General features: G+C 28.4%; 1 long non-coding RNA gene across 1 annotated transcript; it reads right to left on the bottom strand.

The window, feature by feature from the left end:
- Positions 1 to 5,174: 5,174 nt before the first annotated feature.
- On the bottom strand, positions 5,175 to 13,900 carry LOC111642488. Its single transcript, XR_002759556.1, has 3 exons — positions 13,709 to 13,900; positions 12,106 to 12,177; positions 5,175 to 5,278 (listed from the first exon to the last, which is right to left on the bottom strand). It is a non-coding gene; the product is annotated as an uncharacterized LOC111642488 (long non-coding RNA).
- Positions 13,901 to 17,136: the final 3,236 nt, after the last annotated feature.

Raw genomic sequence — 17,136 nt, forward strand, 5'->3', positions numbered from 1 at the left:
TCTTTTCGCTATATCTAATAATTTATAGCCACTTTAAGATGACAGGATATGTAAAGACAGAAGCAGTGATTTACCTTCTACTTTATATGGAATATGAATGGTAGATTATTTTGCAATTTTCCAAACAGATAGGTTAATTTAACTTTTCACTTCGGCATGTTTTTCAGAGAAAGTGAAAGTTATAGTGCATTTCAGATTTTTTCTCTTAAATTTACCTCGTATTGAGAAATTCAAGAAGCATTATTTATATTGCACCCGTATGATGCATTAATTTTGAACAATAAAAGTATTTCTACATAAACTTTTGACGTAAACAATGTATTGCTCCTTATAAAAGATACGATGGAGATTTCTCAAACGCGTTGGAGATGGATACATTTTTTAACATTTTTTTCTTTTTTTACCTTTAGTGCCAATTATAAATTACTTTCTAACATTTAAAATATGCTCTATTTTATCGTCTTCTATGGCCAAATATTCTTTATACGAATCAAAATATATGGCAATAACAAAAAAATGATACCTTAATGGCCATAACACTTCATCTTGACTAACATCAAAGCTATCTTTATTGATCAAAATTTTCAGCAAATGTATCTCTACTGAGTTTCTTTTCTTTATCATTTTAGCAATATATATTTTATTTAAAACATTTTATAGTACACATTTATCAATTTTCTTAATCATTCTCCATAATGATGTAAACTAAAGCTAAGTAAACGTAACTAGAACACACAACTCAGTAGACAAGTTACACTTTTGAAAAAAGATTCAAGACAAAAATCAAAACTTGTATATGACCAATAACACTTTATACCCCAGGGACTGCTCGTCAAAGAAACCTCTTCCACATATCCACTAAATAATGGTTCTGCAGACATACCAACCTTTCAAAACGAGAAAAAAAATATATAATAAAGTATCGATCAGAAGAGTAGGACTACTTAGTGTACTGGCCAAAAAATTTTATTGTCTAAAGAAGGACCATCACTATTTAGAGTCGAGTAACAGTCCAAAATACTTTACAGTAAATGGTCGGAACAAATTGCTGAAGAGAGGGATAGAAAGAGGTACTACACTAGAATTTTCTTCCTTCCTTTCTAAAATTTTATAACGAAATATGTCAAAAATGATATAATGAATTATTCTATTTGATTTTTAACGTTTCAAGTTTTAAAAAAACGTTATATATGTACAAACATATGAAATATATCCGCCTGATAAATCTTATTATGGATTTAAGAAATGCTATCTTTTATCCAAAATAAATTGGAATTGTCAAGATGGAAACTTTTTCGGGATTTTTACTTGATTTATACTTTCGAGGTTACTTTTCTTCATCAAAATATTTTAAAGTGGTAAAAGATATTCTTAAAAAATTCCTAAAATTCTGCAAATAATCGACTCATGTGGTGTGCATCTATGAGAAATTTTACGTGTCCATGGCAGAAAGAAAGATGATTTTTAATATTTTAGACAAATATTTTGACTGTTAATGCGATTTAAATCTTTAAATATAAAATTTACTCTTTTTTTTATTTTTTTTATAGCAGGAGGAGAGGATGAGGTAATACTTAACGCAATTGTCGCGCAAATATATATACGCTTTTACTTGACGCTTTTATTGCACGCTCTCTTGAACTCGTCTATTCATTTATTTTTACATAACCGAAATTAAACGAGTTGTGTTGGAATTTATTTTTATTTTCATATTTATTCTTTTTTTTTGAAAATTGTGAGGAAGGAGAAGGAGAACATCATTTACCGTGGAGTATTGAGAAGAATTTATACCACGCAAACCAACCATTATTTTAAGTTGATGGAAGTAGTTATTTTTTCCCCTTAAAAAAAAGGAAAAAAAAACACAACTGGTTCGTAAATATTCGACACATTTTTTGATTTATTTTTGTTAACAAACGAAGGAAAACATGCTTAGATTTTTGAAAAATTGTACAAGGTTTCCCTCCGTTTGGAAAACTTTTGTTTCATCTCCTGCTTCTTTTTATGGTTGAGATTTTCTTTTGTGCAATTGCTAAAAATAAAGAAAAAAAACAAAAGAACTTTTTGCACAATTTTTGTGTTCCACTAAATAATAAAATGTATATTATCGCAGCGTGAAGTAAAAATGCAAACTGTCTCCGCCCAATTTTATACATTGTTTTGATCGTCTTTTAAAACCCGATATTACGTTTACTAATATTATAAAAAAAACTTTTTATCGTACAACTTTTATATAAAAATAAACAAATTTCAAATCACTAAATCTGTTTTTTTATTAAACTTTTATTAGTATTTATGAATGGATAATTACCACGTAACAATAACAGTAATTTAAATATCATAGTTTAGGAGTAAACAAGGTGCTGTATCTAAAAATATTTTGCAATTTTTCATTCAAATAAACTGAAATTTACTTAATTTATTCCTAATAAGCAACATAATTTTTCTAAACTTTATCGTGTCTTGCGTGAAATACACAGAACTAAAATACTTCGTCTGCATTTACGTAGTAAAATACAACTCTACGAACTTCGATTTGCATAGAATTTTTAAAAATTTTTAACCATTTAAAACTATTTAAATCAACTTTATCGCTTATTATCACACTCTACTTAACTCATAGAAAGCATTTATTATACGTTTGCATGACGAATTCTTACATAAATAACATAAACTATCTGAAAGCGACCTTAGAGATTATGTAAACAAAGTTAAATCAACGAGCGGATCGGTTTCAATTAATTAATTAATAAGCAAAACGTTAAACACAAACGTTAAGTAGCAGAGAATTGTTGCTAAGCAAGCAAAACTTTCTTGACAAGTGAGTATTGTAGACGTGCAGACAATAGAAGGGGGCAAGAAACTATCATATATGTAGGAAAAGAAAGAAATAGGTCTGCACATTGGGTCTCAACTCTACCATAAATCAAGTAGGACACAGAGGATAGTTGAAGTCCTTTGGGACTAACGGGAATAATCGTTTGGTCTTAACAGGCCATGTGACATTTTATCTTGTCTCTGGGAAAAAGAGGCGATTAGGAAGTGTGTAAAAACGTTTCGTGCTTCAATAATTCATTCTAATTATGCAATATCGTCCGTCCTATCAGCATAATTCAATATAGATTCGTAGAATTTATTTAAAATTTTATTAAATTATACAGAATTTATTTCCTTTCGACTCTATTCCAGTTGATGAATTATTTCTATATATTTTTTTATTTTTATTACTAAATTTTTTGAATTAACTGTCGACGTTTATTCAACTCTTTTTTTCTTTTTATCAATAGCTGGCGGTATTTTTCACGTTCTGGCAATATACGAGAAGTTATAAGTGTCATAAATGCACCAACACGTATACGTTAGGCGATTTATCGTGCTTATTTTTTATTTTATTTTTTTATCCTTTAGCTTCTTTTATAAGGAGAATTTGAAGTGATAGATCTAGTAGTTGGTGTTTTACTTTTCGATATTCTCAACCTGTAAAATGGATAGAAGATAATTCTTGTCGGAAATATTTTCTAAACGCTAACACATGTAAGTAAAGCTGTTTATTGAAGTGGGTTTTTATAAATGTTTACTTAGAAACATCGTATAAAACTTGAGTAATAATGTTTAGAGTATAGTTTTATCCCGTTTTTAGTTAGCTCAGTTTGAAACTATTTGATAAAAATACGGAAAGAACGCATCTTAAATTATTTTATTGCGTGAAATTCTATGAGTATTACCTAATTTAGGAGTTAAAAAAAGTTAAGACAGAGATCCTTTATCTTAGAATCTAATCGAAGTCCCTAGTTGATTGAGATCGAATGGTTCGAACGTTTAATGAAAAATATAAAAACCTAAATAAAGTGCATCACGTCTGAATAAACTGAAGGTTATTTTGACGAAGAAACATATTTATTTATTCATTTCATGCTTTTCTAAATAATAGAAAGTTTATAAATATCAGAAAATATTTTCTTTCCATTTCAAAAAATATTATCCATCAATAACTATCTCGTTTTTCATATTTAAAATCATACCAGCTTATCTGCTCTGCATGTAAATTATTATTTAAACATAAAAAAGGTTTAGTTTCACAGGAAAACAAAGCAATTTTTGAAGGAAACAAATTCTGTCAAACAGATGAAGGATGGAAAAGATTCAGATAAGAAACATGAATCATTGACTAATACTTTGTAAAAGTTTCAAGAGGGGATGGAAAAAAATATTGTATTTACTTATTTATTACTATTTTTTTAAATTTAAAATTTAAATAATTAAATAAAAATTTATGAGTTTGAATTATCAGAATTCTAATCTTAATATGATAATATAAAACATTTAGAAAGTGTATTCAATTTATTTTTTTGAATGAATGAAGTTTAGTTACAACTCTTTACACGTGAATGAACGATAAGTGCTGAATGGAAAATGCAATTTTTTCCCCTTCTTCTTCCTTTTCTTCACGTGACAAATTACTTTTATTGCTTCGTCCATATGAAACAATTCACAATCATTATTTTAAAATATTCAAAATGAATAGGTGTTAGCTTTTATAAATTTTGGTAGCCATTAAAGTTTATATCATTTACCATCCTTAAGTACAGTCAAACTTCGTAGCCATTTATTTTGTCCATTATTCTAAAATTACTGCTCTTGTTAATAAGGTAGCAAACATAGACAAGCTGTGAAAAGAAAATGATAAAAAAAAGAAATAAAANTCTACTGTATTTTTTCCATTGACATTTTTCCTTTCGCACGACGTTTTTTATGATGTAAACGCATATTAAATACACGGAAATTTTCAATAACACTAAAAGCTAATTTACAGTTATTATAATAAATTAATTAGATAATTAATTTAGAAACTGGTAAATAGAGACAATAATTCTTACAAGTTTTAATAATTTTAAAAATTTAAACAGGAAGCATTTTTAATTAGACAAAAATCATATATATTTCACATTTCTGTAGAGATTTATAATATAATTTATAAAATACTTTCATAAATAAAAAATATATATTTAAAAGTTAAAAAGATTAAAATGTTTATAGACAAAAATGGATTTCTAGAGAACGTATATATTAATAATTTTCAAATTCTCCGATGCAAACTTATATTTTAATATAAATAAACACGGAAGAAGATAAGAAAACAAAAACATTTTTCTATAAATTAAAAAATATATTATCGTCATAAGCGAATTAGAAACGATTTTCTGTATATTACGCACAAATTATTCTGCCTCTGTAAATGCTTAAACTGATCATAAATTAGCATCTCGTTCCGACCAATCTGGAAAAGTTCAAAATTATTTTATAGAAAGTAAAATATAAGCATTTTAAAAATATTTTAACAGAGATCTTCTGTGAGACTGCGCATATTATATTTTTATATAAATTTTAAGCTGATTAAATTAAAGATAAGGAAGATGTGAGATGATGTAACTCTCCTCACCGTTTATGCTCATTGGAAAATTAAAGAATCGATTGTTTTAAATGTAAAAACTCCTATTATACTTATAATTTTTGAGTTAAACAATGTAAAAATGATCATTAAAACTAAATTATGCTTAATTTAAGACGTATTAAAAGTTGCAATAACTCTATATGTTATTGATAGGCCTAGGTCTACCAGGTTTACCTTTTACAACTTTTCTTCTTCGAAACTAATAGAGCAAAGACAAGACGGTGTTGATTCCAAATTAAAATTAATCAACTTTAAATCTAGTCGAAATTTAACTTAATTGAAAAGGTCTATTTGACATTTTACTCTCGTCAATACTCTTCTAGCCCATTACTTCAATTTCCCCAGGCAGCAACATCAGTCTTTCCCTCCCTCCGTCATTAATAACGTATCCTCTACCTGAATCATCACCTAACTCTCCTTTCTATACAACTGAATCAGATGAGAAGGAGGGGGGAAAAAGAAAAAAAAAGGAGGAACTTATCCCAATCGAAGGAGAACAATAAAGTGAAGTTCAGCATCCATGTGATCGCTCTTGATTGCGAGTGCATTGTCAAGAACATTTTATTACCAGAGTAAATTTCTTAAAATTCATTTCCTTCCCTCTAAAATTTCAGTAGAGTGATATGCTTATACAGGTAACAAATCATCCTTAATTATTCGCTTAGATGCATTCATAATGCTATTGCAGTAATAAGGGATGATTTGTTGTGATGTTTTAAACGTTTTGATGAATGGGTTTACTTTATTGTAGTTTTACATTTATCATATTATTCGAGTAATTACGATGAGGTTACTTTGTTATGAAAATTTATTTTTAGAAAACTTTCGAAAACGTGTCGGTCCTTCCCGTCTTTAATTGAAAAGTATAAAAGTATTAATTGCTCTTAGCTTACTTGATCTACAAAGATCAAGATCTCATTACTTTTCTAGCGTTTTATCACCGTCGATTTTATCTTTTTTTCTAACTTCATCAAACTTCTGCTCTTAAACTAGACTAATTATTTGATTTATAAGACGCTTCTTGGCTTTCCTTATCGTTGTAAAAGTTATCAACTCGCTAGTTTATTTATTTAACTAAAATGTTACTGTACTATTTAAGCGCGTTGTTCTTAATTTTTTTAATCTTTATTTTGACTCAAAAGACGAAAGAAATATATATATATATAGTCGGATATATCTCGAGAGTTACTTGTAAAGGATTTCTTCCTCTCGAGAAGATCTTCAACCCAGAACGGGGGCCTTATAACTATTTTGAACTTATCTAAAGATTGTTGTTTCTTATTTACTTTCAAGAATGTTCTTCTCTTCGAAAGGTAAGTAATTTTTGACTTGTAAACAAAAAAAAAAATTCAGAAATAAAAACAAAATAATTTTTAACCTGTTATTTCTCCCTGTATATCAGGGGAAGAAGAAAAAAAACCAATATTTTTGTTTCAAAAACCCGGGGCATTCCCTACCGAGAAGAAATATGACAGATTGTCATGTTAAGAATGCCAACCTTTGAAGTGGCAACAACATATGAAAGTTTTACCAATTGGCATTCGGATAAAAATATTTTCCAAACGGATTGTTGACGATGCACTGAAACACTTTAGCCTGTAGCGTAACCAAACTCTTAGGAATGCAATAGCATCATGTGTGCCACTTCCTTTGTTTTCTTTTTACCTTTTTTTATTTTTCTCTCCAACCATTCAATATGTATAAGAATGTAATTACTTTTCTACAAGAGACGACACATCCACAGATAAAAATTAATTTTTTCTCCCTCCTCCCCTTATTACACCTTTTAAAAAATTACTCCGGAGTTGAAACTCCATCTAAGATAATCTCATAAATATCTTATTCTATTAACAAACTTTCTTTCATTCATAAATTTAAAATGATACAGAATTTTACCACAAATTTCTAAATATATATAAATAACGGATTTATTATAACTTTCCACCAGACAGAAGTGGATAATTTGAAAAATTCTCTTCTTTAACGATTCTTAAGGGAACAATCCACGAAATTAACAGGTTAATCTACATATAAGGGAAAAAACCTTAATATATTCAAATTTAACACTAGAAAAGTTCTAGAAAGTTTCTTAAAGTTTGTTTTTTTCCCTCTCTTTCCCCTCCTCCTCTTATTCTTGACGTCAGATATGGTAAAGATGTGTGCTTTGGATAAGATGAATCTATCTTTCTAGAAATCCAAATGAAACAAAGAAGTGCTGAATCGCCGTTTTTTCTCTGAGCAATCTACTGTAAGCAGTAAGGATGGAAGAGACCTTTTATTTTTTTATTTTTATATATATTTTTTTATTTTTTTATTTTGTGTGTATAACATTTCTGACGTCAAATCAAAACAGACTCTCTATTACAGTACTTTTCTCTCTGGGATCATACTAAATTTATTTTTATACTTTATTCCGTACTCTCTTGATAAAAACATAAAAATGAAATGAAAATACATAAATTTTCACTTTTTAAATTTTTTTCAAAATTCCTTATTTAAGTGAGATTTTTCACCTTTAAAACTTCTTCCACTTTAAATTTATTAAAGCTTAAATAAATCGTAGTTAATTTATAACAAGACAAAAATAATATTTAAGAATTTTATTGAAATTTAAAAATAATAATAATTAATTTNAGGCATTTGCCTAAAATTTGCTGTCTAGTGATTACATATCTCTCAACTTTGCACAGTAGATGCCATCTCAAGTTGTTAAGGGAATAGTCTCTCCAAGTGGATTTGTTCCATGTGATATGTTACCTCACATATGTTACTAGTTGCATAACTCTAAATAGGCATCTCAAACTCTATGATGATGATTTACCTCTCTATGGACACATCCACAATTATAATTTTAATTGATAAATTTAATGTAATTTCATATATTTATTATTATATTATATAAAATTGTTTTAAAATATTTTCCATAGCCATATTTTATTTTAATTTGTAATAGATTCTGTTTCTCGCCGGTTTGGCGTTCGTCATCGGACTCGAGAGGACATTCCGATTCTTTTTTCAGCGGCACAAAATCAAAGGTTCCATATGTTTCTTCGGCGGAATATTTATCGTACTTTTTGGCTGGCCTATCGTCGGGATGATTATTGAAACTTACGGATTTATTTTACTTTTCAGGTACAGTTTTACTTTTTAATTAATATATGATTATTGGACAAAATGAACAAATTAATTGATTGATATTTATCAAAATAGGAATGTGACAACTATGTTAATAATCAGAGTGATCAGACTAAGATATAAAAGTAATGAATGATATTGAAATCGAACATATTTGAAATTTAAATTTTAATATTTAATATGTTAGGTATGTAAGATTTTTAGTTAGAACACCATTTCCCAAACAGATGTCTGCACAAGATTGAGAAAGTATCTAGTAATATGAGTTTATTATTCTAAAAACATGTTGTTATAATCCCAAGTTTCATTAAAAAAAACATTATCATGAATACAGTTAGTATATATACAAGTTGCTTTTGTCGTAATGCACATTCAGTTTCCTCCAAAAATCTACATTTGTCCTTACACATCAAAATTTGTTTGTAATACCAGATATGATTTGAGTACTTGGCATGTAGGTCCTTGCCTCGAATAGTTTAAAACACTGATGCACCAAATCTTTAAAATAATTAAGTTGGGTGAATAGATGGTATGTGGAAGCACATCTGTGCCATTTCTGGCAAGAAATTCTGTGACCATTACAGATTGACATGCAGGTGCATCATCGTGGAGAATGTAATATTGTCCATTTTTCCACATATCCAGACATTTTATGATGTTTACGTGAGTCCATTCGTGGTGGTTTTAAGCTCTTCGAGGCACAGAACTATACGACAAATCCCTGGATTTTCAAATCCTGCCTCGTATTTCGGGGAGTCGGGCCAATGACCATAAGTAAGAAAAACTTTACATAGTTTGGATTTGAGAGGATACAAAAAATAAGATGTATTTGTTGTGACAATATATTTATATCTGCTTTTGATTTTTGTAGTATAGCATAAAGTGAAAATGTCTAAACATCTTGGGAGGGGGACAATTTTCTGGTACAAAAATACTGTGTGGGTATTTTCTCTCTATTCCTGAAGGATTGATGCCCATGTATGTATGTTAGTCATTCATATGCATAGCTAATAGGAATTCAACTTGTAGACTGAAACAAACTTTTGGCTTGGTGTGTTAGGTAAGTGCTGACTATTCATAGTTCTATAACTACTGCATGAGACCATGAATAATCTGACTATATAGTGTGAGGCTCCAAAAACACTTTTTGATTTGTGAAGGGTTTATATATTTTAGTAGTTTGGAAATCGCATAAAATAATAATAGATAATATACAAAGTAGTTTTACCACTCTGTATATTATCTAATATTATTTTATGGATATAAACATCCTAAGAACCCAATGTATTAATAATCATCAACTGTCTGTCAAATTAATTGGGCAAAATTATGCCACAGATATTAATTAGAAAATCCCCATGCAGTGTAGGTAACCGTTGGATGGTTATATCTAAAACTTAAATGTGTCTGGAAGGGAGGAATCGCTGAGGTCCGGATGGTGTAACTGGTCGGCACACCGCACGGTAAGCAGAGGTTGCAGGTTTGACTCCCACTGTGGGCCATTTCTGTTCTCCTAGACTATTCTAAATTTAAAATAAAATATGGAAAATATTTTTGGACATTTCTCAAGTTGGAATTCACCTTTATTCGACTTTAATTTTGCATTTAACTCACTAATTAATAAATTAAAACAATATATTATGGTCATTTAACAGTCAAATTTGATCAAGAATCTAGTTAAGTTGTAATTGTTTGACCTCTGACCTCAATCAATTTTCTCTCCCCCCTTTTTTTCCCTAAATAACTCTTCTCACGTTTCTTTAAAATTCCAAAAATTCTATATTTATTTAAAGGGAGAGAATAATTATCTCTGTTAATGTTCCTTTTTTTATTATTATTACTTTTTTCATTACTTATCCTACTTAATGGCTCAATTCTAAAGAATAATTGTATTTTAATTCAACTTGGAATGAGGATGATTTTTTTTGAATATATGAATTTCTGATCACTCAATTGGATTCATTATATCAAATATTTAAACAGAAAAATTGCATTTAATTATAATCTGATTAACATAAAAATAAAGATATTTATGTTACAGAGAAATGATATATACATATACCATAAAACCTGTTCAAAATGGACATCAGCCAAATCGGGGAAAAAAAAATTCGGTACCGTACGAGTCCGGTTTACACAGGTTTCATTATACACATATACAGTAAAACCTGTTCAAAACGTAACTTTAATAAAAAGAAAACTTGCCTAAAGGAAGCGATTTTCTGTGTTAAAAAAAACCTGTTTAAAACGGGAACCTACCAAACTGGACCGTACGAGTCCTCTTTACACAGGTTTTATTGTATTTTATTTACAAATAAAATAGTGAATATTAATATGTATGTATAGTGAAACCTGTGTAAACCGGACTCGTACGATATCAAATATTTTTTTCGGTTTGGCAGGTTTCCGTTTTCAACAGGTTTTACTGTACATAAAACATTTATGTATAGTGAAACCTGTGTAAACCGGACTCGTACGATATCAAATATTTTTTCGGTTTGGCAGGTTTCCGTTTTCAACAGGTTTTACTGTATTAATGTATTTTAATTAAGTTAATATGGAAATATAACATAAATAAATGGTAATTAGTTCAATAAATTACTGTTATTTTGCTGTAAAATTAAGCTTTAGAGGATCAAAAGGAACTGTATAAAATATTAAAAATATCGTGTTTAAAATGAGAAAAATTTTATGAAAAGTCAAGTTTGAATTATTTATTATTTAAAGTTAAGAATATTTATAGAGTAAATTGTAGAATAGAATGATAATTTTTGATATTTTAAACATATTTTATTTACATATTTATGATTATTTATTTGAATAATGCTAGAAACTCTACTCTATCAAACTTTATTTATCAAACTTACTACTCAATCAAAACGTTAATAAAAATTAAAAATATGCATAGTAAACACAGACATGAATCGAGGTGATAACAATGAATGTGGTCGTCCCTCTCTAGACTTTTATTTAACCAGCGCTTTATTTATTATTGTGTTATAATTTTTAATTCATTTTTCATTGTAAAACAAACTGGATCGACGAGATAAAGCCATGCAATAATTAGACCATTTGCCAAAGGGGATGCCTTCTATAGGAAACACGTGCCTATTTAGGTGTTAGACACGTCAGTCGTGGGTTCTCGCGTGAAAACTCAACGCACGAACCCACGACTACCAGTGTTCAGTGATGTTATCCACCCGACCACGAGTGAGCACCCTTATATAATGAGCACAAAACTATTAAAACTGATGACACAAACCCAGTTTTCGGGTTGGCTTATAGAAATGAGGCGCGACAATGATAAAACTTTCTGTAATGATTATAAAATATAATTAAAAATATAATTAAAATATAATTAAAAAAACTCAGAAACTAAGTAACCAGTTTCCAGAAGGCGGTTTTTAATTCTGTAATAAAATAAAATAAACAATTTAATAATGCTTTTCAAGAATGAATTCAACTACGAAAGGCACATGTTAACAAAAGTACATTTAAAAATAAAAAATAAAAATTACCTAATATTATAGAGACATTAGAGAATAAAATCAAAATTCTCTTCCAAATTCTAAGCCAAATGCTATTCTTTCCTATAATAAATCCGTCTTTTTATTAATTTAAAACCATTTCTAAGAAAAATTCCACATATACAATTACATTTATTCTAATTAACAAAATGAAATTTTGAAGTAAATTTGATTAAGAAAAATTTTCTCTTTCTTTCGTTTTTTTACTCGTCAATCTAATTATAAATTTCGTTTGGATAAAATTTAAATAAATAAATTTTCATTCGTATTAATAATTTAAATTAAGTTTAAGGAAAAATTGGTAAATATAAAGGAAACGTTGAAAACTTAACATATCACATTAAACAAATAAAATTGAAAATTTGATTTATATAAATATCTTTGTGTATCCAATTTAATATTTCCAAATATTTTTTTAACAAAAGCAAAAATTCGGTTAGGAAATTACATTAAAACTTTCCACAAACAAAATATTTATCTTCAAGAAGTTTATAATATTAAAAAAATAAATATTATATTATCTGGCTTTTTGTCACTAAATGATAACATAAACTCTTCTAAAAAAGGAGTTAAATAATTATTTTACTGAATAATAAATCAATTTTATCCATCAAACATAAGTTTATCTAAGAGGAGAAAAATATATATATATACTTAAAATAGTGGAATAAAATTTTGATGATAGAGTATAAAGGAAAACACTTCTGCAGTCCAGATAAAACCTTTAAACTCTTCTTGAATCGAGGAAAATCCTTTCATACACACAGCTAACATTGACATACTACATCCGTTGCTAAGATTAAAAAGCAGTTGAAAGACTTCTATACAACCGCCAATAAATACAAGAGGAACTTGACCGCCACAAACACTGCACTTCCCATTTCTTTTCTATCTGGGACACGTCAACAAGTCGACAACTCGTGACTGATGTGCTGCAACCCTACAGAATAAGGCTTTCGTCTTTTCCCCAATTTCTTTCTATAGTTAACCACATATTCTAACATTAAGCAACGAACAAGAAGCCAAATTCATTTTCTTTCTCGACTTGCAGCTAGAGAGAGAGGTTTCTTCGTCGTAGTCATTATCCATCAAATCATCTGCTTGGATAAAAGTAAACGTGACTAGATTCTAACTTCCCTAGTTAAATTTTTCTTCATAGGTTTGGGTTTCCTTTCAAAAACTTTCCTCCTGGATTAGGGATCTTTCTTCTTTTTTCCCTTTTGCTTTAACGGGGAATATACCTCTTGAATCGTCTAAATTTTAAATGATTTTTAATTTTTATAGTAGAAATTCGAATGTAATCTAAGAAAATTGTTCGATTTCTTAATTCTTTTTCAATTTTTAAAGGTTCCTTAATTTAAAAATGATCATTTTTACGTAAGACGTGACAAACTTCTGGAGATTGTGATGCGTCGCGTAAAGAGGATTTTATATTTTCTTCATATTGGATTCATTTTTGTTTTTTATTATTTTTATNGAATTCTACCTTTGGAAAAAGTGAAACAGTAAAGAATGTTGTGGAAGAGAAGGAAAAAGTGATAATACGCAAAAATAAATGCAAAGAATAAAGAAAAGAAAATAAAAACATACTTACAATAAAAGAATACATAGATCTTGAATGGAAGAAAATGCCAGAAGAATTCATGAAAGAGCACCTACCTTACAATAGATACATAATAGGATACCTACAATACATAGGAGTGGGAGCACGAGAATAAAGCTTCCTTACTACATTCACAATCTTTGTTTTCTCTTAAAATCTGTATTAGTCCAGTAAATAATTCGGTAATAGTTCAACACAAATAAAAACATTATTGATGACTTCCATTGTTGTCAAAAAAGGAAAAAAAAAATATATTAAAATTTATGAAATTTGGCTATTTTTCTGTAACTGCGTGTAAAATCTTAATTTCTTCAGGCTAGACCATGATAACTAAATTGGACTAAAGATGGCTGACCTATTTATTGCGAACTAATAATTAAAATTTAGCCAAAGATTCGGCTTTTAGATATTTAGTGCAGATATTTGGTATATCTTATAGGCTTTTTTCTATTCTTTTTTATGCGCGACAGCAAGAAAAAAAAAACTGAAGATGACAAGGCATGTGGCAGTTGCAATAGAATGTAAATGAGGGAATTAGGTGTATATGCTGCTGCCTTATACAAACCGTATATATAAAGAAAAAAAAATGTATACAGTTCTAAAAATAAATATATATTCATAGTAGAAATTCGAATGTAATCTAAGAAAATTGTTCGATTTCTTAATTCTTTTTCAATTTTTGAAGGTTCCTTAATTTAAAAATAATCATTTTTACGTAAGACGTGACAAACTTCTGGAGATTGTGATGCGTTGCGTAAAGAGGATTTTATATTTTCTTCATATTGGATTCATTTTTGTTTTTTATTATTTTTATCGTTTATCCAAATCTTATGTAAGATTTTTTTCTGGCAAAATGTAAAATTTATATATTTCTTTCAAAATTTTTATACAAGATTTTCTCTCAATTGATTTTGTCACTTGTCGTTGCTACTTTGTCAACCATTTCAGGTTAAAAGGATGATATTCAATGGATTTTGACTAACAACTTACAATAAATTCCATAAATTTCCTATAAATTCAAATCCCATTGATTAAAAATTGATCCTATTTATTTTATTATTACAAAATTCCATTTTGCATTATTCAATTATTTTCTTTTTCTTATTAAATTTAGCAATAGCATCTTTAAGAACTAAAATTATCGTATGTAACTTTAAGAATTTCGATCTTTCGCAAGATTACAACATTTTTACTTCTAATTTATTCTGTCTACGTAAGAAATTCTTTGAATATTTCTCTCTTACAGAATTTCTGATAATTTTTTCATCATTAATCAATACTTTTCTTCATATTTTTTTGACTTCACAAGATATTAAACAGACTGAATTTCTACACATGCATCAGCTCTTAGCTAATATTTTTAATGCAAGAATAAGTTTAGAATTTTTGTCTCTATCGAGATATTGAAAGAGTAATTATATTCTCATAGAATTATTATTTACATGAGATCATTCGTTAAATTAGGAAAAAACACTAAGCAGTAAACGAAACTATATTTTGGCTGAAGGAATAAGAAAAAAACTCTCATTTGATGATGAATCAAACTTTATAATCCATTAAAAATAATAAAAGCAGATAGGAAACACATTAGGAAACAGAATCTTGACAATTATGTGAAGGTCTTAGGTGTTGTCATCCAGGATAACTTGTCAGAAAGATGCACAAATCAATAAAAAAGAAAAAAAAGAGGAAAAAACCCTTCGATAGAAGTTACTTTTGCAACCCCTCTAACCCCCTATAGACCATCTTTATTGAATTTTTTCCCCTCTAGTCCTTATGTGATAAAATCACTGCTCTTGGAGACAGATGACGTTGGAAGAACATTGTCAAGAAAATCATCATAGGTAAGGTGCAGCTAGTATTGGAGAAAATGTATGCTGTCGTTACTCTTGGAGAATTCTGTAATGGAGTTTTCTATGATAAAGCAACGGTGGCAACTAGAGATTTAGAATACAAAGTAATCTTTCTGTATAGAAGAAGACCAGAATTCCACTTTTTTTTTATTAGAGTGAAACCGTTTAACAGATCTGAAGTTCTGGAAAGAAATTTTTGATTGAAGTCAAGCTATAGCTTTTATTATCAATGAAGTTATTTAAATAAAATCTTTTAGGGCTTCTATATCTTCTGTGTGTGCAAATATAAAAATTTCTGGTGCGTAAAAGTAATATAAATACAATTTTAAAAAGTGTACCGCTTATACTGTATAAATACCTAAACAATTATGCAATTAAGTAGTAAAAAAACTGTAATTTTTATATATTAATGTTCTATAAAAGTGTAGAATTTCTTTTATTTTATAATAAATCTAAGTGTAACTCCTGTAACAGAAGTAATAAAACGATATCCAAGCTTAAGTTTTTACCTGTGGAAAGCAATGATTTTTATTGCAACTCACAGGTAAAAAAGTTCTAGATATTTTTAATTATCTAGTAACAGTTTGGATGAAGAAATATATTCTTAATAAAATAGTTTCTAAATAGGCCAAACCCGTATTATTTATCTGGCAATAACCCCGCAATAGTGAGAAAAGGTAGTATCTTGTCAACTGCCAGAGCAATGTTAAAGCCGAGTTTATTGGTTGGGATTACACAACTTTCTTCCCACATTGCTCTCACTTAAGATCCGTTATAGCTGCAGAAACTTTTGACATCAGCAAACATTGTTGTGGTTTTCGGGTGTAAGTCGTATATTTTGCTTGTGATATCTGTCAACCAACAGTTTCTACTCAAATATTATGGCTGGCCTGTGTGTGTGTTGGTGATAAATTTGTCAGAATGTATCCTTTAAAAATTTATGTGATTAAAGTTTAAATATCAAATTGTTAAATGTTTACAGAAAGAATAATGTGCGTATATATAATATATATTATAATAATGCCACTAGAATGAATCTGGATAGAGGAAGAGAAAGAAGGAAAGAATCCAATTTACAAATAAAACATTTATAATAAAAAATATATTAAAATTTATGAAATTTGGCTATTTTTCTGTAACTGCGTGTAAAATCTTATTTCTTCAGGCTAGACCATGATAACTAAATTGGACTAAAGATGGCTGACCTATTTATTGCGAACTAATAATTAAAATTTAGCCAAAGATTCGGCTTTTAGATATTTAGTGCAGATATTTGGTATATCTTATAGGCTTTTTTCTATTCTTTTTTATGCGCGACAGCAAGAAAAAAAAAACTGAAGATGACAAGGCATGTGGCAGTTGCAATAGAATGTAAATGAGGGAATTAGGTGTATATGCTGCTGCCTTATACAAACCGTATATATAAAGAAAAAAAAATGTATACAGTTCTAAAAATAAATATATATTCTTGAATAAAAGGGTATATTGTAATGAAAGAATATTATAGATTTGAGATTTCAATATTGAATATTAGTTTTTATATATATATATATATATATATATAAA

This window comes from Centruroides sculpturatus, unplaced genomic scaffold, assembly GCF_000671375.1.
Source record: "Centruroides sculpturatus isolate CEXI.00-Female unplaced genomic scaffold, Cexi_2.0 scaffold191, whole genome shotgun sequence".
Lineage (NCBI taxonomy): Eukaryota > Metazoa > Arthropoda > Arachnida > Scorpiones > Buthidae > Centruroides > Centruroides sculpturatus.